This window comes from Danio rerio, chromosome 22 (genome assembly GCF_049306965.1).
Source record: "Danio rerio strain Tuebingen ecotype United States chromosome 22, GRCz12tu, whole genome shotgun sequence".
NCBI classification, from domain to species: Eukaryota; Metazoa; Chordata; class Actinopteri; order Cypriniformes; family Danionidae; genus Danio; species Danio rerio.
The window spans coordinates 14,815,895-14,842,474 of record NC_133197.1 but is presented as its reverse complement, the minus strand read 5'-3'; the positions used below and the strand labels follow the sequence as shown (position 1 = coordinate 14,842,474).

The 26,580-nt window shown below is 42.9% G+C and overlaps 1 protein-coding gene across 2 annotated transcripts in view; it reads left to right on the top strand.

Moving 5' to 3' along the window:
- The window catches only part of elfn2a (extracellular leucine-rich repeat and fibronectin type III domain containing 2a), a 246,919-nt gene that overhangs the window by 123,967 nt on the left and 96,372 nt on the right, over positions 1-26,580 (top strand). For both annotated transcript variants that reach the window (XM_073936262.1, NM_001365944.1), the window contains exon 2: positions 787-960. The gene's annotated coding sequence lies outside the window, so the exon portion shown is untranslated. The remainder of the gene's footprint in view (positions 1-786; positions 961-26,580) is intronic.

The following is a 26,580-nucleotide window of genomic DNA, read 5'->3' as shown; positions in this document are numbered from 1 at the left end:
ATATGTGCACAATAACAATAAATATGGGATGGCTTACATTTACATTTAGTCATTTAGCTGACGCTTTTATCCAAAGCGACTTACAAATGAGGACAAGGAAGCAATTTACACAACTATAAGAGCAACAATGAATAAGTGCTATAGGCAAGTTTCAGGTCAGTACAGTCTAAGAAGGAAAGTATTAGTAATATTTTATTAATTTAGTAAATTTTATTTATTTATTTTAATTTTTTTGAGTACAGTTAGTGGTATATCCAGAGAGGCAATTGCAGATTAGGAAGTGAAGTGGAGACTAAATAGTTGAGATTTTAGTCGTTTCTTGAAAACAGTGAGTGACTCTGCCGTTCTGATGCAGTTAGGGAGTTCATTCCACCAACTGGGCAGATTAAACGTGAGCGTTCGCGAAAGTGATTTCTTCCCTCTTTGGGATGGAACCACGAGGCGACGTTCATTCACAGAACGCAAGTTTCTGGAGGGCACATAGATCTGCAGAAGTGAGAGCAGATAAGAAGGAGCAAAGCCAGAAGTCGCTTTGTAGGCAAACATCAGAGCTTTGAGTTTGATGCGAGCAGCAACTGGCAGCCAGTGCAAACGGATGAGCAGCGGAGTGACGTGCTCTTTTAGGTTCATTGAAGACCACTCATGCTGGTGCGTTCTGGAGCAGCTGAAGAGGCTTGATAGAGTTAGCTGAGTGTTGATAGAGTTAGAGTGAGCTTAGAATAACGGATGCAATCATTTTGTTGAAATGTAATCAAATTCATATTTTTCTTCTCCATTTTTCCTCAGTGGACTTTCACAGACGATTTGGGTGTTTTGAAGTGGGTGAAGCTGTTATTGTGACAACATACAGTACCTTTGGATCTGAAAAGAAGAAAGGAGCATTCGGAATCATCAAAAAGTGACCATACAGAGAGGAGAGTAAACATGTCATCCTGAATCCTGATTTATCAGAGTCTAAAGGTAAGAACTTTTAAACTACTTAGAAGTTTGCTAAACCTTATTTGTTCCTGTGTCATGTGTTGAAACTAAAGATAAAAACAGTGTTTCAATGTAGGCGCAATTACTCCATTATTCGTTTTTGTAAGTGTACTAAACTGTATCACATTTACTGTCTGTAATCAGGGCTTGTTTTTGACTGACACGGCAGTTATTTTTGATGCTGGACATTTACATTTATTCAATTAGTAGATGCTTTTATCCAAAGTGACTTGCACATGAGGACAAAAGAAGCACTTTAAATAATCAGAGATCAGCAATGACAAAGTTAGTTTAGCAGGGTTTTTTTTCTACACAAACGCACGCACATAAATGTATTTATGATTTATGAGGACTCTCCATAGGCCTAATGTATTTCATAGTTTTAAAACGAAACCCTTATTTTATGACATTACTTTACCCTTGCCACTAAACCCAACATTCGCAGGACATTATTGTCAAAATATTCTGTTAAATGTGATTTTTAAGCATTTTGAATTATAAGGACTCGTAATCCTCCCAGTAAAACCTACCTAGTACAACTAGGTAGTACCTAGGGCCAGACAGAATCTGCAGACATTTTTTGCAATTACTTCAACGTCTTTTTTTTTTTTTTTTTTTTAAAGAATAGACTTTTTTTGCAGAATAGTTTTGGGAATATCGTAACTAAATGTTTTATATATGAAATAAAAAAGAGATATTTTTATAATTATTTTTAGGGGTTCTTTACCTTTTATTGGGATAGGATAGCGGAGAACAGACAGGCAAGTATTCGGAGCAGAGAGAAGGGAAGGGTCAGCATAGAACCTTCAGCCGGAAATCGAACTTGGGTCGTCATAAGCACCATGGTGCTATATGAAGGCACACTTTACCACTAAGCTATTGGCACCAACAAAAACAACTTTTGCTTAATGTTTAGAATGCAAATCCAAATTGATCCACTTAATTAGTAAACAAAGCAAGTCTCTTATATAATATATCTAGTAAAAGACTGATAATATTACTTTACAAACTCTGTTGAAAATAAATCATATGAACATTTTTATATTAGTCAATAATGTTACTGAAATTAATAAAAAAAACTAAATAAATATATATTTAAATACACAAGTAAATCAATAGTCTCAATCATGGGCTAAAAATCTGTGGAAATCTGTGCATGCACATTCCATGTGAGCCAAGAAATACCCAGGTCATACAATTTTTTGTCCTCATATACCACATAAACAAGTACACACACACATAAATACATCACAAGCCCACTCAGCTGTGTGAAACAGACTCAAAATGTGAATATAAGAAAGTGTCTGGTGCATACATTATAATATAGTTTGTGTGTAAAATTCTGTAAGATTTTAAATGCAAACAAGCAGTTTTGCATATTCTTTCAGTTCTTTATGTCAAATTTGTCTATTCTTCTGAACTTCAAGATAAACAATGGATGGCATGAAAGTTTAACACATTACACAAATCTAATAAAAATTATTTAATTATTTTAGTCAATAATTCTGAAGTGAATAGGAATTGTAAGGTCATTATATTTTGCTTAATTTAGTACAGTGTTCCATCTGCATCATATTCAAGAGCCTTCATAAAAAACAAATGCTATGAAAATCATTCTTTTTTGATTCGCAGCCTTACTGATAAATGCACACAGCTGTGCCAGCATACAATATTTTTAGCCGGAATGTAATTGTCGCCAGCCAAAGGTGCAATTTGCTTTCTGACGAGTACCTTGTATTGCCTCATCTCTCGCTCTCTCTCTTGCCATTATCTCTCTATTTGTCAGCCAGTCAGGTGATTGTCTGATGCTCAACACAAACAGACACTCACTTACTCCCAAATCGCCAGACATTCCCTGCTGTTCTCCTGCTGTGATTTCTGTTCCAACTCTGAGGGCCAACTGAGAAAGTCTGCCAGCCAATAGGGGACAGTTACTGTATATGAGAGTGTGTGTTATTTGTGTGTGTGTGTGTGTGTGTGTGTGTGTGTGTGTTGGTGTTGAGTGTGTTTGGCACAATCCGAAGTGTTTTCCTGTAATACAGAATAAATGTGTTAAGTTCTTCAGCAATATAGCATCCAATAAAAAAAGCTATTCTATTTCTTGTTCCAGTGACAGCCAGGCAATATGGCAGAATAAACTTCATTTAAACCAAAAGCCAAAAACCTAATATACCTCATACATCCACATTGTAAGTAATGTAGGTATTAACCCACACTGTCATGGCAAGGTAAATTGAGGGTAAACACTTCTTGAGAGCGGCAAACCCAAAATTAGTTCATTTTCTGCTGTGTTGCTGAGATTTTCCCGCCTTTTTTCTTGACTCCCAGTCGTTGCAGAAGACAGGATTCATTTGTTTGCCTGCCTTTAGTTCCAGTTGTTTCTGTAAGTTTGCTTTTGTTTGTAGCTTATCCTGATGGTTCAGAACTGAAGGGCCAGTTATTGTAGAGTAGCCGCCAGTCAGTCCATGTTTCAGTAACTTGGCTTGCATATGGTGAAAATGCATTCATTCAGTCCCTAAGGGATTGGAAGGGATGAAAGAAGAGAAAAGGGCTGAAAAGACAGTCATTTACAGACTCAGTGACTCAACATACTTGCTATAGAGTTGGTTGTAGTAACACGTGTACAGAAAACCCTATGTGGTTTTAAGATTACACACTGGTGATTGACTGCTAAAGAAAAAGTTCACCCAAAAGTCATTTTTATCTCCTTTCCTTACCTCATCTCAACAGTGTGCCAGAAACTAAAATAAACATAAACATAACCAAAATAAGCTCAAAAGAAAAACAGCTTAAAATAGAACAATTATGCTTTTAGTATGCGTCTCACTAAAAACTACAGTACCTTATTCAGCGTCCTTCAAGATTTCCAAATACTTTCTCCACATTATCTGATAAACCACCAGTATGTCAAGTATTTTGAATGCCATTTTTTTCATATGCTGCCATATTTTATTAACTCATTCTTGAAATGATGGTGGACCTACTGGCCACTATCCCTTCATAACAATTTATCTCCCAATAATAACACTTATTGTATCCACTCCATCATATTCACATTAACCCATTACAATAGCGAGTCACCCAGTACATTAATACTGGAACAAACTGAAAAGCAGAATCTTGATAAAAAATAAAATAAAACTGTTATTAAATACTCACCCTCTTGTGGTTTCAATCCCTTTAGATGATCATTCATCTTTGGAACACAAATGAAGACATTTTTGATGAAATCTGGGAGCTCACTTGTCCTCCATTTAAAGCACAGGTGTTAAATCCTGTTCCTGGAGGGCTGCAGTTTCGGGACAGTTTAGTTCCAACGCTACAACACCTACAACCTTCCAACACCTGACCAAACTATTTGAGTTCTTCAGTTTTGTTTAAAACATACAGGTAAGTGTGTTAAAGCAGTTTTGGAACTAAACTGCTGAGCTGCAGCCCTCCAGAAACCGGATTTGACATCTGTGATTTACTGCAACGCTCCTGAGATGTTCAAAGTCCAGAAAAAGAACCAGAAGCACTGTCAAAACCTTCAATGCAACTTCAGTCGTTCAACTGTAATCATGCTAATCTCCATTAGCACACACCTATATATTAAACTCACCACTTCTAAATATGCCTGTATATCAATATGTCATACTGCTCGTTATAAACGTGCATCCTGGTCTGAAGGTAAGCATAGTCTTATTTAAAGCATTTATTTCTTCTCATTCACAGCCGACCGTTTATCAATACATCCCTGACTTACAGTAAGTGAACCAGTAACCTTTTGGCTACAAGACCAAATTTTACATTCAATGTAGCCAAGTGCGGACTGGCCATAAGAAGCACATTTTCTGGTGAATCTGGCCTGCTCAGTCACTTACCGATTGACCTACAAGCCTCGCTTTTCGCACACTGATCGCCTTAACCCCTGAATTCCCACTCCCACACTTCACTTACTGATTGCCACAAAACCCCAACTAGCCACCGATCAGGTTACCGGTTGCCTCTCTAATACCCCCCATCCCCCCCTTCCCTCTCTCTCTTACTAGTCACCGCAGCTTAAGGCTGATTTATACTTATGCGTCAAACGCCGGCGTATGCTACAGCGCTGCCGCATAGCCCTTCACCGTGGCCGTCGCCGTCAGTGACGTGCACCTCTCAAAAAAGCGTAAGCGTAAGCTCTGTGATTGGTCGGCTTGGTAGCGCTGACGAGTCTGGGCGGGACCGAGAGCCGCGCGAATGCCGCGAGCGATTGTTTACAAGTGTGGAGTACCGTGAAGGAGCTCCGGATGGAAAGTTTTGTTTTGTGTTTACCTCATAGTTAAAGTTGTTGCACGTCCGCTCTTTTCCTGCCTCAAAATGAGCTAGTTTGAGCCACTTGTACATCCCGGAAGTGTTCAGGAAACGCAAAAAAGCAGCAAAGAAACTCGACACAGAGGAAGATTTACACCTCACTGCCAACTAGCGTTTCGGAAGTGTTAATGCAGACCAACAGAGACAGCGCGTAGAAGTATAAATGCACAGCCACGCGCGTTGCATGCGCCGTGGGTTACGCCGGTTACTTGATGCAGAAGTATAAATCAGGCTTTAGGTGGCCTGAGGTAATATCATTGCCATTTTATGATATAATATCACGAAAATACTGTCCCAGTCCGCCTCTGACTGTAGCTTTACTTGATCTGTTGGCACAAAGTTTATTTTACATTGCAACTTATTCTACTCATGTTGGTTTGTTTCCAAGTAATTTGTGACAATAACCTGGGGTCCGTTCTTCGTACGTGGATTAGTCAGTTAGCTGGATTTGGATATTGACGATTTGACACGATCCAGGATCGTTTCGTTCTTCAAAGCTGATCCGAGAGTTGTTGTCATAGCAACAGTTCTGCCAGGTCAAACCTGATCGGGAGCAGGTTCAATTCATATAAACAGGATTAGATCGGCTTAGTTCAAGCAAAGCTAATACAGAAAGTATGTTCCAAATTCTGATTTTCTTACAGTAGTAGTTATATACACTTAGGAAAATGGTAAATATATATATATATATATATATATAAAGTTATAGTCATTAATAAAATAAATTAAGTTATACATATTAATAAAACGTATGCAATCTGCACCCTCGAAATGAAAGTACAAAGACTGCCACCTGGTGGTGCAAAGAGAAAACTTATTGATATGAACTTTTTAGATCGCTTTAGTACAAATTGTGTATAATAGAAATGCACAACATGTGACAGTTTTTTTCTAAAGCAATAATACATTTATGTAGTCATGAACATGTTTTGATAGTTAATATGCCGGTGATTTGATGCTTCACAAAAGTTGCAGACGCCTTTACCAATATGAAAACGCTTTTTTTTAAACAACCAGTTATTCTTTACACTGATTAAAAAACGGCTACTATAATAAAGAAAATATTTTCTAAATGTGGAACTAAAGAGGCCTACATTGATTTGCATTGAAATACATGATGAATACACTTGACACATGAAAGTGTAAAGCCTGCTGCTCACAACAAATGTGGAAGTTTATTGCGTGTCATATTTAACAAACCGTTTACTGCTAATTTGATGTAATTTTGCTCACATAGATAATTGAATATTAATCAGATGATGTCATTATGCTGCTGTGCCGTCAGCCAATCGTTGCATTGCTGATCATGATTTCGAGGATTGATAGATCTGTCCTTCACAACACACGCAGCGATCTCAGATCAGTTTATCCAGACATTCTAATCTGATTCGCGAACTCGTTTGAAGAACCAAATTAGCGAGAGATCAGTTGTCAAGATTAAAAGATCCGGGATCTGCCAAATAATCTTAGATCATTTAAGCGAGGTACGAAGAACGAACCCCTGGTGAAGTTTTACTTAATCCTGTGATGATTTCTTACTCAAATACTCCTTTACCCTTTAAATGTAATTTGATTTGAAAGCTGACAGTTTAAAAAACAAATAACTAAAAAAGTGTGTTGTGTCCTAAAAGTCATGGAAATCCAGTCAATCAGATTAGATCTCATCTGATCAAAAGTCTTGATGGCCAGGTTTGTTTGCATTGTTTATTCTGTAAGCATCCAGTTTGAACCATGAAGTTACATTATCCCATTTCCCACTGCACGGTTCTCACTGTTTAGAACGTCCATCAGTGAGTGAAAATCTCCAATGACCGAGCAAGAACTTGCTGGTCTGTATAGATTTAGGGTTGTACCCTCAACTGTGATGGCCTGCTGACTGCGACGCTTAGAGATTTTATCCATTAGCCCTTTTGGAAGGCACTGTAACTTGTGAGGGTGCTTGAGAGTCTTCTCTTCACAGTGTATCGTCTCCATCTCTCCCATACACCAGTGCTCCTGTCAAATCTACTTGTCGACACCCCAGATTGCCTTGGTGACATGGTGCCTCTTGTGCAATAAGGTGCCGCTGAGTGTGTGTTGCTGTATGAGAGAGACACAAAGCATTCGTGTGTGGCTCTGATAGGAACAGCTGATACATGCTAGTTTAATTTTTTTTCAGCTGCTCTGCCGTAGATAAGGGGCTTTCGGACAGACTGTTCGAGACTTTGAGCGTGTGCTGGGTTATCCATGATAATTTTGGGCTTGTAAAGTATCGTGTTAGCAGCCAATTTCTCTCTCTCTATGAACTTCTGTCTTGACTCCTTAGGCTCACCAGGGCTTCTTACCAAGGGCTTCTTCACCTTAGAGAGGACTAAATTTGCTATCACAAGAAAGACTTTTCCAGTGTTTAGGCTGTGTTCCCACCAAGCTCAGAGTGCTTCTTCTCTTATGTTAGTTTACTTGTGGTATGTTTTTCCCTAATGGACATTTTACACCAAAGGTCACTTTGTCTTTTAGATGAATTCTATGTGTTTGCAGCAAATGTGTTGTGCATATATGCATTTAGTTTGTGTGTCATTTATTTATGCAAAAACTTTAATTTAACTTTTGGTACTAACCAAGCATTAGCAACAAAACATATTTGATACTCTTGTTGATGAGACCATAAAGTTGCCCTGCTTGTTTTGCTGTTTGTTTATTTGTTTGTTGTGTAGAAAACAGACCCATGCTTGCTAGAGCGGAACCTTGCCAGTTCTGGTGGAATGTTTCCACTGACTATTCAATCATTGCCTAAGACATCTTTCTGGGGACCATTGAAAGAGAGTTACCGGGCAAAACTCCACCCAGGGCCCTCAGGAGATAGATGGTTTGCCCGCACGATTTGCCAGGCTATTGGCCCCTTCATCAAGTTCAACAACAGCTCAGTCAGGCATGTAGGAAACCCTATTGCATGCAAACATTCACTTCTATAAATGTCCATCTTATCTGCCTTCAACATTATTTCTCTAACCAAATTCCCACACTTGTCCATAGTGAACAGCTTTAGTTGGGTCGTAAGGGAAATCCTGCTGGCACAGGTAAATTTGCTTCTTCGCCATTTTTAGAAAAGAAAGTGAGGCTTTTTCTTATCGAGAACAATGAGTTGCACTGCTTGTTTTGCTGTTTGTTCATTTGTTTGTTGTGTAAGAAACAGACATGTCCTTGATAGAGCAAAGCATTGTCAGTTCTGGTGGAATGTTTCCACTGATCATTCAATCATTGGATAAGACACCTATCTGGGGACCAATGAGAGAAAGTTACTATGCAAAGCTCCACCCAGGGTCCTCAGGATTTTGTGCTAGGCTCTTATCTCCTGGATGGTTAGCCAGTACTATTTGCCAGGTAGTTCTGTATACCCCTTCACCAAATTTAACAGCAGCTCAGTCTGGTATGTAGAAAACACTATTGTATAATACCTTTGCTTATATGAATGTCCATCTTATCTATCCCACAGCCTTATTTCTCTAACCAAATTCCCCCACACTTGTCCATAGTGCACAGCTTTAGTTGAGTTGTGACAGAAATCCTGCTGTCCAATCAGTGTAAATTAGCTTTTTCACCACAGAGCAGACTAATTTGACTATCAGAATGAAGATTTTTTTTTGGAAATGAAACACCTTTTTATGCCTTTTCTTTATAAGAACAATGAGTTGGACTGCTTGTTTTGCTCTTTTTTTTCATTTGTTTGTTGTGAAAGAAACCAATCTTGATAGAGCAGAACCTTTTCAGTTCCAATGGAATGTTTCTACTGACTATTTAATCATTGGCTTGGACACCTTTCTGGAGACCAATGAGAGAAAGTTACCAGGCAAAGCTCAACCCCGGAGCCCTCAGGATTTTATGCTAGGCTCTTATCTGATGGATGGTTAGCCAGTACTATTTGCGAGGTAGTTTTTTATACCCCTTCACCAAATTTAACAGCCGCTCAGTCTGGTATGTAGGAAACCCTATTGTATGCTGACCTTTGCTTTTATGAATGTCCATCTTATCTATCCCACAGCCTTATTTCTCTAACAAATTCCCCCACACTTGTCCATAGTGCACAGCTTTAGTTGATTTGCGACAGAAATCCTGGTGCCCAATCAGTGTAAATTTGCTTTTTCACCACAGAGCAGACTAATTTGACTATCATAATGAAGATTTTTTAGAAATGAAACACCTTTTTAGGCCTTTTCTTTGTAAGAACAATGAGTTGGACTGCTTGTTTTGCTCTTTTTTTTCATTTGTTTGTTGTGAAAGAAACCAATCTTGATAGAGCAGAGCCTTGTCAGTTCTGGTGGAATGTTTCTACTGACTATTTAATCATTGGCTAGGACACCTTTCTGGGGACTAATGAGAGAAAGTTACCAGGCAAAGCTCCACCCAGGAGCCCTCAAGATCTGCTGGATGGTTAGCCAGTTCTATTTGCTATTTAGTAGTATACCCCTATACCAAATTTAACAGCAGCTCAGTCTGGCATGTAGGAAACGCCAATGTATGCTAACCTTTGTTTCTATAAATGTCCATCTTATCTGCCCCACAGCCTTATTTCTCCAACCAAATTCCCACACTTGTCCATAGTGCACAGCTTTAGTTGGGTTGTGACAGAAGTCCTGCTGCCAGATCAGTGTAAATTTGCTTCTTTGCCAAAGAGCAGACTAATTTGACTTTCACAATAAAGATCTTTTTTTTTTTTTTTTTTTTTTTAAATGAAACTCCTTTGAGGCTCTTTCTTAAGGAGAATAATGATTTGCACTGCTTTTTTTGCTGTTTGTTTATTTGTTTGTTGTGTTAGAATCAGAGCCAGGCTTGACAGAGTGGAGCCTTGCCAGTTGTCAGACTATTCAATCATTGGCTAAGACACCTTTCTGGGGACCAATGAGAGAGAGAGTTACCGGGCAAAGCTCCACCCAGGGCTCTCTGGGTTTCATTCTAGGCTCTTCCTAGCTAGATGGATAGCCAGCACTAGTTGCCAGACGGTAGGCCCTTTCTCCAAATTAAGCAGCAGCTCAGTCAGGCATTTAGGATTCCCCATTGTATGCCAACCTTCTCTTCTATAAACGTCTATCTTACCTACCCTCCTTAACCCTGTTTCTCTAGCCAAATGCTAGTGTTTACCAATAGAACACAGCTTTAGTGGGGTCTTCACCTTGTTGTACAGCATCAGGACTGCCACTGCTGCACAGCTTTGGGGTGTGAGAGAAAATCCTGGTTCCAGATCAGTGTAAATTGGCATCTTCCCTCAGTTCCCAGGGAGGGGGAAATCTTCCCTGGCTTCTCCACCCCAGTGCCTCATCTGCATTAGTGTTGTGCTAATCTTATTACCTTCTTGTTATTGAATCCTGCAGGATTTTTCGCCTGCTTCTACGTGATGCTGCATATTATACAAGCCCCCCCCCCCCCCCCCCCCGCCAAACCTTCCACCCTCCACTGAGCCACAGGAGACGGAGGAAGCAGTGAGGATGGAAAATTTGACTGGCCGTCCATTTAAGTTCAGATTCAATGTGATATATCCTTACCTGTCAAGTTCTTGAGCAAATCTCTCACTGTGTGTGTGTTTCCAAGCTCAATGTTGCATGTCTTCTTTTTGCCATTGCTTCAGTTCAAGGATTTTCCTAAATCGTTGGTCTCTCGGGAGAAACACATCACTCTCTCTGCTGCTTTTCTGTCTTCACAAAGCAGACCTGTGCTTCACAAGCCATTTTTATGATGTTTAATGTCTTCCACATTAGAAAAGCAACACTTTCTATTCACAAGTAGCATGAATATCATGACAAATGGAATGATATAAAGTCCTGCCTTGCACACATTTTGGTTATTAACATGTCAAATAACTTGTAATTTCATTTTAAGGACCCAAGACTATATTTCTTAAAATAGGAATATATATATATGAGATTTTTTCTTCTGTTGAACACATTTATAAACATGGCTTGTGATGTACCCATAAGACTTCCATAGTGATTTGGATTATTGGAATAAGATGGGTCCTGTGAGTGAATCGACAGTTTTAACCCCAAAATGTCCAGCCTGTCAGATGAAGAAGAGTTGGAGTCAGAGATTTAATTAAAAGAAAGTTTACTGAAGATAGTTTGCAGGTTCATCAACAGAAGCCTGCTTCAACACTTGCAAGGAGTTCGTAGGCCACTCCGCTTACAATCTCAAACCACAACAATTATAATCGCATAACAGCATTTACTGCGTCATACATATACTGTAGGTGTTTTAACCAGATTGGTTAAAACACAGATAGACTTAGAACGTCTACAATTCTGGACAATATCTCAATATCGCAAGCATACAAATGTCAGACAGCCACTAGGCTGTTCAGAGCTGATCCCAGACCTGTAAAATGATCCACAAAGTACAATCTGTTTCTTACTCAAGTCTGGGTGTACTCTGGTTAAAAACATGTACAATCTACATCCAAACTGGCAGCTTACTGTACATATAAAGGAATTAACTTTAAAAGATTCAACACATACAATGTAAAATGTTGTTTCCAAACCATCAAGAGTCCAGGTCTACTCAAGAGGCCTCCATGACCCCTGACCTAGCTTGAAAGCTTCTAAGTACACAAATCATTTGGCATACAAAAATAGCAATGACACACACATATTATTCCAGATTTACTCTGAAGAGGAAGTAATAATAATCTAGGGGTGTCAAACTGGCCGGAGCCATGCAGAGTTCAGATCAACCCTGCTTTATTACACTTACCTGAGGTTTCAAACAAGCCTGATAGACTCAATTAGTTTGATCAGGTGTGTTAAATTAGGGTTAAAAACTAAACTGTGCCAAGCTAAGGCCCACTAGGAACTGAGTTTGACACCTGTGATCTAGGCACTTTTTAATATTCGTAAAGACTTGAGAAATTATACCTGTTACTCCATCCTGGAGCGGACATCCATCAGAAAACCCACGCTTTCTGTCCCAACAACCAGCATTCTTCAGCATTTCTTATTTTGTGTTCAACAGAAGCCAAATGAGTGTATTTACACATGTAAATAGGGTCTAAATGCTTGTCCAGTTTCTCCCACTTCCAGAGATGCATTTGACCAGATTGTTTTCATCTCATTCATAGATGTTCATGTGTTTGAATGCATTTAAACAGCCACAAGAGACTATCTATCTACTCTACCTGCTGACCTAATTCTTAAACATTATAAAATGCATTGCTAAAGCAGCTATTTAGACGGCATTTAAACATTTTGTTCTGAAATTGCAATCTTGATTTGAAGGTGAACTAATTCAAGAGCATATTTTGCAGAATTAGATTGAAGCATCAGAAAAAGCCAAAATTAAGAGTTCAGATGCAAAAATCTTTACACTAAGTGCTATATAAAACGTTCATTTAAAATGAGCATTTTTTAGCCTTCTTGATTATGCTCACTTATATCACTTTAAAGACAGTGGAAAGATTTTTTTTGTCCTACAAGTGAAAATACTGAACCTATACAGGAACCTTAGGAAAAGTCTCACTTTAGAAGACATTTTCAGATGACACTTAGAGGCATTTGCAGCTGAACTCTTTATACACCTGTCCATTAACTTAATCTTAAAAGTGGACATAAAAGACTGATTAAAACCACACGAGAATGTGTTTCTTTCATCAATTTTCTCATCAAAATGCATCTTGGGGGCATCTTGATGTAAAAACAACATTAAAAACTCATTAAAACACATAAAAAATGCTAATCGATTTGATGTCAGTTAGCTACCTTGATGTCAAACAACATCGAATTGACATGTAACATTGGTGTCAAAAACATGTCAACAATAGATTACAGGACAGTCCTGATTGTTTTTACATATTTTTTGACACCAATGTTAAATGTCATTTTGATATTACGGTAGTTTACATGCATTGTAGGAATTAAAATTCCCTCAAAAATACATTTTTATTATATTTTTTGTGTCATTATTTTGGTGCATCAATGAGTAGATGTCAAATGAATGTCAAGTTTTTGACATAAATTTGATTTGCACTTTTTGCATCCCCCTAATGTCAATTTGATGTCGTTTTAAAAATCAAGGTGCTTGCTTGAAGGTGTAAACAGGGCTTCAGATGCCCATCTTTGGCTAGCATGAACCTCCAGGCTGGAATTTGTTGGCTAATACTGGATTTTCAAAGTAAGATTTCAGTTACTAGAGAGGCTACAAAAATAGCAGTTCATTCTGTGGCAGCTGTGGGGTAGAATACATCCCAGACATCTGTGGCTTCCACGTGACTGTTGTCCCGCTGTTCGCAGTAATTCTTGGTTGGAGCAAATCAACTCAAAGTGATTAATGACCAGATGAGTCTGAGCTGAAGATGCCACTCGACCTCTTGAATTCTGCTTGACTTTGTAAACAGTCGCTGTAAATTACAGCTGTTCTTTTGATGACCTCAAGCAGAGACCAAATTACCCAGAGCTCTGATCGCTGCACTGTCACTTTTGTTCAAGAGGATTTGCAGAATTGAAGACTGATGTGGGGTCAGTTCCTCCTACTATATTGTGGAGATCTTTAGTAATTGCATAAAGTGTCCCCAGAGCAGCTATTTTTATTGATTCCATTCGTGTTGAATTTTATTGGATAGAAACTCACAAATTTGAAATTCCACAAAATGTCTTTAAGAGGTCACACTTAGCTGATGATTGATTATAAAGCTTGTTTGGCATGCTGTCCTGGCAGAGAGCCCTGAGCTCATAAGATCTCTGAGCCCAGGTCTCCCTCCCATTTGCAAGGCGAAAGGGGAGTTTGAGCTTAGGTAGATCTCGAGAACTCCCCTGCTGTAGTAGCTAATGAACAGATAGCGATTACTCTTAAGAGATACTACTTGCTAGGAGCATGTCTAGGGTGCCGATTTAGATAAGTCAATTAACTTAAGTCGCATGTTTTTGGATGATGGGAGGAAACCGAGAAACCCAGGGCAAACCCAATGTGAGCACGGGGAGAATGTGTAAACTCTGCAGAGAAATGTCGGCTGGCTTGGTAAGGACTGCAACCAGTGACGTTCTTACTGTGAGGCAACAGTGCTAACCACTGGGCCACCGTGCCACCCATCTAGGAAAGGAGGAGTAGTAGGGGTGGAAGAGGGGATTCTTTAAAATGAAGTTGGCTGCTATATGGAACTTAGGGTATTTATAGTGGCTTAGTGGCAATCGTCTGATTGATGAATCATAAATTGAATAGTGCGGGGCCAGCTGCAAGCAATCATAAGCACATGGTCCTCTCAAAATTAGTTTATAAATAAACTTCACTTTGTTGATTTAACAGTTTTGTAAAGTTTCAGGAAAATTCTCAAACAATTGATTACTGCCACCACCACTACAACTACTGCTGCTACTACTACTACTACTACTACTACTACTACTACTACTACTTCTACTAATACTACTACTACTACTACTACTACTACTACTACTAATAATAATAATAATAATAATAACTTTCGAACTCCTCCTAGATCATTGGTGTGATTTTCATCGATCTTCATTTATATAAGTTGAAACAATGGAAGTGTCATTTTAAGTGCTCAAAACGGGCCACTTCGAAGGCTGACTTATGGACACTTCAGGCTCCTGATATTCTTTGTGTAGGAAAGTTGTTTGGATCTTTTTGAAGCTTTAATTTGGAGGGAAAACTATTTAAGTGAAAATGGGTATAGGCCTGCGCCTTCCTGAATGAAACAAGGTGTTCATTTCTATAGACTAAACGGAGGTTCCCCTTCGGGGGGAACTTCAGCACTATAAGTGGATTTGATTGTAAAATCCACGCATTGGGAGGTTCGGTTCAGAAGCTACTCGTCTGAAGAGTATTGAACGGGCCAATTAAGAATGAATTGGCAGCGCAAGCCTGCGCAGGTGAGCGGCATAAGCAATCAACTGAGTATATAAGCTCACCTGGCGCCAGCAGACGCTATCCTTTTCGCTTCAGAGACTTTCTGATCGAGTCGATGAGGGTTCCTCCTGCTGTGACCAGCGATTCTGAGCGAACGAGAGCATTCTCCCGGTCCAGAGTGTGTACACGCAGTGGCAGACGGTCGAGCTGGGTTTCTCCCTTGCCTGGCGTTCTTTGGGTCCGGTCCTCCAGAGCGGTGCGTATAAAGTTGCAAACTTCACAGAAAGAGCAACACAGTCGTGCAGCACGTCCTTATCAGGACGGCGCTCCGACTGTGCGCTTCTGGATGCGGTGGTTTCCTGTCCTCGGATGATGGGCGCGGGCACTGCGTTGCATGTCTGGGGGTCCAGCATGTTAATGCGCTGCTCGCGGGCAGTTCATGTCGTCATTGCGATGCCATGACTGTTGCGCAAGATCGCGGTTAGCCTTTGCAAAAGGGCGAACCACCCCAGTTGTCCCCTGCTCTGCAGCGGGCACTCGGGCAGATCTGAGGGTTTCAGCGAGAGATAATCCGTCGCCCACGGGCCCGCGGACCTCCCGCTCCTCTAAGCGCTCCATCCAAGCTTCGGGCGGGGGAAGCGATCCGTCTAACAGATGGTAGCCCTTACGCCCGATGACACCGGAGACCAGATGTCCACCGCGGCATCGGAGGGTGGGCTTTCATTGTCCGATGATGATCCAGACCCGATCGCCCCCTTCGGGCTGGTGAGTGCTGTCACTACGGATCCTGAAACGGACATGTTAGCCGTGCTTTCCCGGGCTGCTTCGGCCGTGGGTTGGAGATGGTTTATCCCCCAGCTCCGCGGCCGGACCGACTAGAGGGGCGTTCCCTTCTTCCCGGAGGTGCACAGTAGGCTCACGCGGTCTTGTAAAGCACTTTTTTCTGCTCGTGCTGCGTGTTCCTCCACCCTAACCACTCTTGACGGTGAAACAGCCAGGGGGTATGTGGCGATTCCTCAGGTTGAGTGCGCGATGGCGGTAAATACGCGCGGCGCCTCTTCTTGGCGGGGTCCGCCTCGTCTCCCATCCAAAGCCTGTAAGTTATCTACCTCCCTCGGAGCTAGAGCTTACATAGCTGCGGGCCAGGCTGCTTCCGCCTTGCATGCGATAGCCACCTACCAGCGCTACCAAGCGCAGGCGCTGGCCGAGCTGCACGAGGGTGGGTCCAACCCAGGCTTACGAGCTTTGCACCGCCGCCGACTTAGCTCTTCGGACTACTGAGTCCGCTGCGTGTGCGTTGGGGAGGACGATGTCCACATTAGTGGTCCAGGAGCGCCACCCCTGGCTGATATAAGCAAAGTCGACAAAGTCCGCTTTCTTGACTTCCCCATATCCCCAGCCAGGTTCGGCGACACTGTCTGTGAATTCACCCAGGAATTCAAGGCGGTGAGAGAGCAGTTGGTGGGTGATGTCTTATCGGCGGTCCGTAGCCCGCTCCGCCCGCCGTGCCATTCATACCTGCTCCTCGCCGAAGGCGCCCGCCTACGAGAGCTGCTCCGCCCCCGCACACGCCTCCGGCGAAGCGAGCGCGTCGGGCACCTCGGAAGCAGGCAGCCCCCCTGCCCAGAACGCCGCTAAGTCCGGCAACGGACCGCGAAGCGCCCCTGGGACAGGCCATCTGGAGAAGAGGGAACTTGCTCTTTCCCCGCTGGAGGGCGGGGCCCCATTTCCAACGGCACTTTTTACTGCCATGAAAACATTATGAAAGGGCACTTTTCACTTCCCCAGATGTGACAGCCCGAAATCTGCCAGTCTGGGACGCTATGCTTTCTAGCTTGCAGATTCGGTGCATTTCGCCAGTGGCTCACGAGCGCTGGGAGGACGGTCTCCTTTCTCCCACCCCTCGAGCCTCCCCTCCGGAGCTCGGGTTTGGAGTGAGAGCAAATATCTCACCTCCAGCTTTTCCGTGGGACCCGCGAGCTTCCCGGATCAGCACACCCACTCCGCTCTGCCCCACTGCTGGTACGTCAGCGATTGTAGCGATGAGTCCATTAGCGAGAGCTCTGCCTGCCTGGTTAGCGCGGGCCAGCTCTTCGCGGTGGCTCATACGCACAATCAGACTCGGCTATGCGATTCAGTTCGCGAAACGGCCCCCCAAGTCACGGGTGTGTATTCACCAGGGTCAGCCCTCTGTCCGCCCCTGTCTTGCGAGAGGAGATTGCTGTCCTCCTGGCGAAGGATGCAATCGAGCCGCTCCCTCCAGCCGAGATGGAGAGCGGGTTTTACAGCCCACGCTTCATCGTGCCCAAAAAGAGCGGTGGGTCACGGCCAATCCTAGATCTGCGCGTTTTGAACCGCTGCCTGCACAAGCTGCCGTTCAGAATGCTCACGCAGAAGCGCATCCTCCGGTGCGTTCGTCCTCTGGGTTGGTCTGCAGCATTAGACCTGATGGACGCGTATTTCCATGTCTCCACTCTTCCTCGCCACCGACAGTTTCTGCGGTTTGCGTTTGAAGGTCGAGCTTGGCAATACAAAGCCCTCCCCTTCGGGCTCTCTCTGTCTCCGCGGGTCCTCACCAAGCCCGCGGAGGGTGCCTCAGCGCCCCTTCGGCTCGCGGGCATCTGCATACTCAATTTCTTTACGACTGGCTGAATTTTGCCCTCTCTTTGATTATGCACAGAGTTGATTATGCACAGAGACAAAGTGCTCTGGCACTTCCACCTGTGGGGGTTTCAGGTCAACCGAGAAAAGAGCAAACTCGCCCCCGTGCAGAGGATCTCTTCTCTCGGGCTGGAGCTGGACTCGGTCACCATGGCAGCGCGCCTCTCCGGAGAGCGCGCTCAGCTGATGCTGTACTGTCTGAGAGAGCTCGACAGTAAAATAGTGGTCCCACTGAAACTATTTCAGAGGCTCCTGGGGCATATGGCATCCGCAGCCGCTTCATGCCGCTCGGATTATTCTATATGAGACCACTTCAGCACTGGCTTCACGATCGAGTCCCCAGACGCGCATGGCACGCGCGCGCACACCGAGTCTCTGTTACTGCGCTGTGTCGCCGCGCCCTCAGCCCTTGGAGCGACCCCTCGTTCCTACAGGCCTGGGTGTCTCTAGAACAGGCGTCCAGTCTTGTTGTCGTTTCAGCAGACGCTTCCAACACGGGCTGGGGGGCTGTGCGTTGCGGGCATGCGGCTGCGGACCTGTGGAAAGGTACCCAGTTGCATTGGCATATCGCCTGGAGCTGTTGGCAGTGTTCCTCGCTCTCCACCGTTTTTTTCCGGTGTTGGAGCGGCAACACGTGCTGGTCAGGACGGACAGTACGGCGGCGGTGGCGTATATCAGCCGTATAGGGGGTATGCGCTCTCGCCGCATGTCTCAGCTCGCCCGCCGTCTGCTCCTCTGGAGTCATCCGCGGCTGAAATCGCTGCACGCCATTCATATTCAGGCAAGCTCAACCGTGCAGCCGATGCGCTCTCACGGCAGCCTTGCGTCCTGGAGAATGGAGACTCCACCCCGAGTCTGTTCAGCTGATATGGGCGCGATTCGGGGAAGCCCAGATCGATCTGTTGCTTCCCCCGAGATCGCTCATTGCCAGTTGTTCTTTCCCTGACCGAGTGCTCTCGGCACGGATGCACTGGCTTACAGCTGGCCTCGGGGCACGCGCAATACGCGTTTCCCCCAGTGAGCCTGCTCGCGCAGTTACTGTGCAAGGTCAGGGAGGACGAGGAACAGTTTGCTGGTTGTGCCCCTCTGGCTCAACCGGACCTGGATGTCAGAGCTCTCCCTCGCGATAGCCCTCCCCTGGCAGTCCCTTCGAGAGAGCACCTACTCTCTCAGGGACAGGGCACCACCTGGCACCCTCGCCGATCTTTGAAGAGATTTTTAGACGCGAGGAAGACTTAGGTAACCTCCGATTGCGGTGGCTAATACCGTCACTCGGGCTAGAGCCCCCTCCCCGAGCACGCCTATGCCCTGACGTGAAGTCTATTCACTGAATGGTGTGTCTCTCGCTGAGAAGACCCCCGTAATTTGCCAGATCAGCGTTGTGCTTTCTTTACGCCGAGAGAAGTTGGAGAGCAGGCTGTCGCCCTCCACACTCAAGGTTACGTGGCTGCCATCTCCGCTCTCATAACGCGGTGGCTGGCAGCACCGTGGGAACGCATAACCTCATCATCCGGTTCCTCAGGGGCGTTAAGCGAATTAATCCACCCCGCCCCCTCTCATGCCCTCTTAGGATCTCGCCCTCGCTACACAAGCCGCGTCAGATCCCTTCGATCCTCGACTCCGTATATTTCTGTCCCTGAAGACAGCTCTGCTGGTCGCGTTGATATCGATTAGAGGGTCGGGGACCCGGAGGCATTTTTCGGTCAGTGACTCGTGCCTGTAATTGGGCTGGCTTCTCTCACGTCCTGAGACCCCGCCCGCGATATGTGCCCAAGGTTCCTACCACTCCGTTTTAATACGAGGTAGTGAGCCTGCAAGCGCTGCCCTCGGAGGAGGCAGACCCAGCCCTTCTTTATTGTCCAGTTCGCGTTTTGCGTATTATCCGGACCGCACTCAGAGTTTAGATCATCTGAGCAGCTCTTCGTCTGTTATAGCGGTCGGCAGCAGGGAAGTGCCGTACCGAAATAAGTTCCCACTAGATTGTGGATGCCTTTCTTTCACTATCAGAGCCGAGATGAGCCGCGTCCCCCGAGAGCGCGTGCGCACTCCACTCGGAGCTTCGCATCCTCTCGAGCGCGCGCACGCGGCGCCCCTCTAACAGACATCTGTAGAGCTGCGGGCTGGGTGACACCCAACACATTTGCAAGGTTTTACAATCTGCGAGTGGAGCCGGTTTCCTCAAGGGTATTAGGTAACCCTTGGTGATTGAGGAAACAATTCGGTAGGGTGTTGAAACACGCTTGCTGCGCCATTTTCCCTAACACGGAGATACGTGCGCCTTTTTATCTGTCAGTAAAGTTCCCCGTCAGGTGAGCCCTGCAGATTCCTCCGTGGCCCCCAGCACTGACTCAGCGGAGGAGTCACTTGCTGGCCCACTACGTTGTAGGTCTGCCCGCTGGTCAGCCCGCGTTTTGGGTAAAGGTGCCTGCTATGCGTGGTCCCCACTAGGCGATCCCATATGCTTATTCAGCCACGGTTAAGTCCCCCCCCCCCCCTGGGCGGACCCGTGTCTTCCCTCCCCGCTAACCACTCTTTTGCTATGCGTACTCCCCCTTTTTAGGGCTAGTCCATATGTAAATTCTGCCATCTATCCCCCCTTGGGTAACGGATGGCCTCCGCAGCGTCCTCCCTATCGGGATTGCACGCTTCCCAACGTACTGTCGTATTTTCCTAGAATTATCTAGATGCTCACGACTTCCCAAAAAATATATATAAATCCGTAAAACTTCTGTTGAAGTAGGATAAATTAGGGCCAGGGACACGTTGGAGGACCGCGCCCCCCATGATGTGGGTGCGTCACGCTTGCTTGACTATCTCCTCATCGGGGGTGTTGGTAAGGTGCAGTCATTATGGCGCTTTCAATGGGCTCCCAATGCGTGGATTTTACAATCAAATCCACTTATAGTGCTGAAGTTCCCCCCGAAGGGGAACGTTCGAGGTTACTAAAGTAACCCTTCGTTCCCCGAGGAGGGGAACGGAAGCACTATACTCCGTCGCCATAATGACTGTCCCTTAGCTGTTGAAAGTCTCTTCAGCTTAAAAAGGATAGCGTCTGCTGGCGCCAGGTGAGCTTATATACTCAGTTGATTGCTTATGCCGCTCACCTGCGCAGGCTTGCGCTGCCAATTCATTCTTAATTGGCCCGTTCAATACTCTTCAGACGAGTAGCTTCTGAACCGAACCTCCCAATGCGTGGATTTTACAATCAAATCCACTTATAGTGCTTCCGTTCCCCTCCTCGGGGAACGAAGGGTTACTTTAGTAACCTCGAACGTTACTTGCACAGTTTTGGCACAGAATCATGTAGTGGTCAGGAGATATGTAATGTAATCTGTATTTATATAGCACATTCCTTTTGTATGGCCATGTACTCAAAGTGTTTCACAATCATGAGGGGGGTCTCTCCACACCACCAACAGTGTGCAGCATCGACTTGGATGATGTGAAGGCAGCCACAGGACAAGGGCACTAGTGAGCACTATAGAGTGGAAAAACGGTGATGGAGCCAATTCAGTGGATGGGAATGATTAAGCAGCCAAGATGGGTAGGGGCCAATGGAGGGAGTTTGACCAGGGCATCGGGGTTACATCACTACTATTTACTAGAATTGCCATGGGATTTTTTAGGACCACAGAGAGTCAGGACCTCGGTTTAACGTCTCATCCGAAAGACGGCGCTCACTAATAGTATAGTGTCGCCTTCACTTTACTGGGCCATTAGGACTCATACAGACCGCAGGTTGAGAACCCCCTGATGGCCTCACTAACACCATTCCCACCATGAAAAATGGCTTCACTTCTGAACTGATTTGCCAGAAATCACAAGAATGATCTCTACATCTGATAAGAATCCAAAATTTAACAATATTCAAATTTCCATGTCAGGTTTGCAGTGAAATATAAAAATCGTAAAAATATGCCATTCCATTAAGAGACAAAATAAATAAATAAATAAATTAAAAAACTATGATAAGGAAAATAATACTGTCATTTTGTAATGCTAATAACTTTTCATTAGCTTAACCTACTGAGACTAGTCTGTATTGTTTTTCATGGATCATCTTTTGCTCTATGCAATTTAGATGTTCTTCAAAAACTAATCTTCACCAATTTTGAATCAGATTGTCTTTAGATTTTGCTGGTCAAGTGTAAAATTTCTCATCGATAGATATTTTCATTTACCTCATCATCAAATTGCTTTGCAGGATTTCAAACAGCCCCAAGTTTATATTTTAGCAAAGTTTGATACATTGACACCGAAAAATATTGTCGTCTATAGAAAATGTAGAGAGTAATGTAGAGAGTGACTCACTCTAGTATTGGTAACCTAGTAACCAACAAGGCTTGCATAATGGAGACATCTTAAGAATCTCATCCACCATTATTCACATTACCCTTCTGCACCTAGGGTTAACAAAAGGGTCCAAAACCACCTCAAGCAAGCATAACGTTGTCTTTCCAAATTAGAGAATTTTATCCAAAATTTGCGTTTTTGACACTTTCAACACGTTTTTCATGCGATACTTAAAAATCCACTTTAACACAGCATTTGTCACCTTACATTGACCGCATCACAGCAGTTAAGGGGAAGTGTGGCCTAATGGTTAGAAAGTCGGACTTGTGATCGAAAGTTTCTTGAGCAAGGCACCCAACTGCTCAAACCAGAGTGTTTACGGTGTGTGTTTACTCCTGTCTGTGTGCACATTTGGTTGAGTTAAATGCAGAGCACAACTTCTGAGTATGTCACGAGTATGTCACTTTTACTTTAATTTTCACTTTCACTTTCATTATGACACGTTCTAATTTTTATTTGTTGGTTCAGACAACAAAATAATAGCAAATATCTTTAATATCTTATTTAAAAATGTTTTTGATTATGTTGGTCACGTGTTTGCTTTCATGCTTACTCAGCATTTGGCTCCTGAGATCCCATAATTGCTGCTTGCAGCTATATATTTTTTCAATTTTTATTTGTTATTGAAATGCTGTCCAATCACCAGCCCCCTGGTATTTTCAGGGTTGGTTTTAGGGTCAGAGTAAGGAGAGGTATTATCCCAGGAACAATAACGGACTTTATTCCCAGAACATCACGTCATCATGGACTCTGCGTGAGAGTATTAGTATCACTCTATAATTGGCTTCCTCTCGCTTCTGCTAGTCACGACTGGCACACTCAGAAGTGTGAGTGACGCCCCCCACAAAGTCCTGGTCATATTTTTCTCAGTGTGTGTTTGTTTCTGTTTTTGTCTGTGACTAAGAACGACGACGAAAATAAGAAAACAAAAAAGATGAAACAGACGCAGTAAAGAGGGCCGAACAGGAGGAGATAATGATCACAATGGAGCCATAATGAGAAAGATGCCGCCGCACGTTACTGGGGATAATGCAGCTGCGGAGTGGGACTTTTTTCTTCTTTTTTTTTTTGTGCAGCGGGGGGTTAAGGGGGCTATTTTCAAGTCGGTTTGTTGAATCGGTGGGTGGGCCTGGTTTTGACAACACTGATTTTAGCTCTCTTCTGGTGTCTGGCCGCATCGCTGGATTACAAAAGGGCGCCGAAAAAAATGATATGGCATGAGAAGGAAGTATTATAGGAGTGAATGGAGCGAACGAATGACTGAGTTGCTGGGAAGAACGCTGGTTGAATGAGAGAGGAAATGAGAGGAGGAAAGGAATGATAAAGAGCAAGAGACAGGTGATTATACTGAAAAGATGGAGGTGAGAGGAAAAACTCTGTCTGTGAAAGCAAGTGAATTTTAAGGAAATAGCCAAAGAGAGAGAGGCTAAAGGGCAGAAAATCAGCTGAGAGGTGTCTGTAGGTTTTGTCAACTTTTTTAGAAATTGCGTTTGGTTCTTTTTATTTAAATATAACGTTGCGATATGTAATTAACTACTGTGAATTGAATTGAAAGATTGTGGAGAGGTAAGCGTGATCGAACACCCAATAAGGGGGGAGAGCATGCTAGGAGCCCGGCGGCTAATCAGCAGGTCAATCAGAAATGATAAATAACACCTGTCTTTCTAGTGATTGGGCCGGAGAGACTCCCTTCTTAAGGGGAACGAGAGGAGCAGTCGGAAGAGGAGAGAGCACACACACACTGCTACATGTGTGGTGGCATAAAAAAAAAAAAATAATAAAACAGTTTGTTTACCTGAATCGCCGACCCTGTCTTCTTCTTCCCTCAACAACAACAAACTTTACTACAAAGATATATATTCATTAATTTTCCTTCGGCTTAGTTCCTTATTAATCAGGGGTCGCCACAGTGGAATGAACCGCCAACCGTTCTGGCATATGTTTTATGCAACAAATGCCCTTTCAGCCACAACCTATTACTAGGAAATATGAGATATACACTTTCCGGCCACTATTTTAGGCACACATCCAAGCAATATTAGTACTAGGTTGGACTCACTTTTGCCTTCAGAACGGCCTTAATCCTTCGTGGCATAGATACAACAAGGTACTGGAAATATTCCCCAGATATCATGCAGTTGCTGTGGATTTGTTGGCTGCACATTCATGATGCGAATCTCCAGTTCCACCACATCCCAAAGGTGCTCTATTGGATTGAGCCTGGTGACTGTGGAGCCAATTTGAGTACAGTGAACTCATTGTCATGTTAAAAAAAACAAACAAAAAAAAACAGTCTAAGATGATTCAAGCTTTATGACATGGTGCATTATCCTACTGGAAGTAGCCATCAGAAGATGTGTACACTGTGGTCATAAAGGGATGGACATGGTCAGCAACCGTACTCGTGGCAATGACACAATGCATAATTGGTTCTGTACTAATAGGCCCAAAGTGTGCCAAGAAAATATCCCCCACACCATTACACCACCAGCAGCTGTCTAAACATTTTTCCAATCTTCTATTGTCCAATTTTGGTGAGCCTGTGCGAATTGTAGCCACAGTTTCCTATTCTTAGCTGACAGGAGTGACACCTGGTGTGGTCTTCTGTGCTGTAGCCCATTCGCCTCAAGGTTGGACATGTCATATATTCACAGATGCCCTGCTGCATACCTCGGTTGTAACAAGTGGTTATTTGAGTTACTGCTTTCTTTCTGTTAACTCAAACCAGTCTGACCATTCTTCTCTGACCTCTGGCATCAACAAGGCATTTGCACCCACAAAACTGAACATGATTGGGTGATTAGAAATTTGTGTTACCAAGCAGTTGGACAGGTGTACCTAATAAAATGGCCGGTGAGTGTATACTGTATGTAAATTAATCATGAATGTAGTAAATTTTAAATTTGAAAATACAGATAATTTGTGAATTATTTCACTAAGTATAAATAAACAAATATATAAAGGTGGTGTTTTATGTTCTTCAATTATACATTTTATTTATATGTTTATACAATTTATTGTGTTTAAATAAACGTAATTTACATATTCATTTTGTAAAGCATCGCAATGATATTTGTGAATGAAATGGAAATGGAATATACCTCTATGAGGTTTCATTCAGTATCAAATCCTTTAATCTTTAATCTTTTAAGCCAGAAATCTTTAAATGACATGAAATATAATTGAACCAAATTGGATTTTTCTATTTATATCAAATGTACTTAATTCAATTATTGTGGATGTTCAATTATGTGTACAAAAAATAGTCCATTTTGTAATTATACTACAGAATATGTCCTATTTAAGGCAATATGCAAACAAACATGAAAAACGTATAGCTCGCACTTGCAAGTTAGCATTACGTCTGAGCTCTTGACGAGCAGTAGAGATGTATTTCTCTCTCTCTTACACATTAAAGATTTGTTAGAAGCACAGAGATTCTGTGATCAAAAGATTTATTCTGAAATGCATGAATTCCTGATAGTCATCTCCTCAAATAATGGTTATATATAAAATATAATTTTTGTGGCTTCTTCTACAAGATCAGAGAATATGTACAAAAAGCAAGAAAATAATGACGGAACAGATGCTGTAAAGGGACGGTTTCCTTTTACTGTTATTTTACTCAACCTCGGGCCATCCAAGATGTTGGTGTAGATGTTGGTTTTTCTTTTTCTCTGTAAAACACAGTTAAAATTTACCTAATGAAACTAATTAAAATATTATTTAATGCTCATAAAAAAGTTGATTGAACTCAGTAACTCATATTAAACTTAAATGGAATAAGTTTGAACAAATGTCTTCTTCCATCATGCTTTTTTGAGCCTTAAAGTGGAGTAAGTGTTAAAATTAAGCATTATTTTGATGTGTTTTTGTACAGTTAAGTGGAATTATGAATTTATTTGTTATTTTGTGCACTCAATTTGAACGTTTGCATGCAACGAAAGTTGTTGACACTTATTTCATGATGTTTATGTCCTTCCAACTGAAATGGAATATTAAGTAGGGGGTGGAGTTTTCTTATTGCACATCATTCCCTTGTAGCAAACTAATGGTAAAAGGGTGTGGCTAAGAATATTGTGGCTGAACAGTCAAACCGACATCATAAGCGAAGAACTGCTGCTCCAACCGTCGAAGCAAATGGTTAGACTTTATTATCAAAACCATTTTTTTTTCAGTAGATTAACATTCATGGACTAGTTGTTTAACTAAACAATAAAAACATGCTAGTAAAATAAACATTTCAAATTTTAATTAAATTTGGACTTAGGCTTTGGGCTTGGTTTAAGGTAATCAATTTTCCTCAAAATGGTGTCACGGCTATGAGTGTGTGCGCTCATTCTGATGTTGTCTGTGTTGTTGAGACGTGGTTTTGTTTTGCTTACTGCATGTGCATTTGTTGTTGCATGTCTGTGGTGTGGTCGTGTGTTT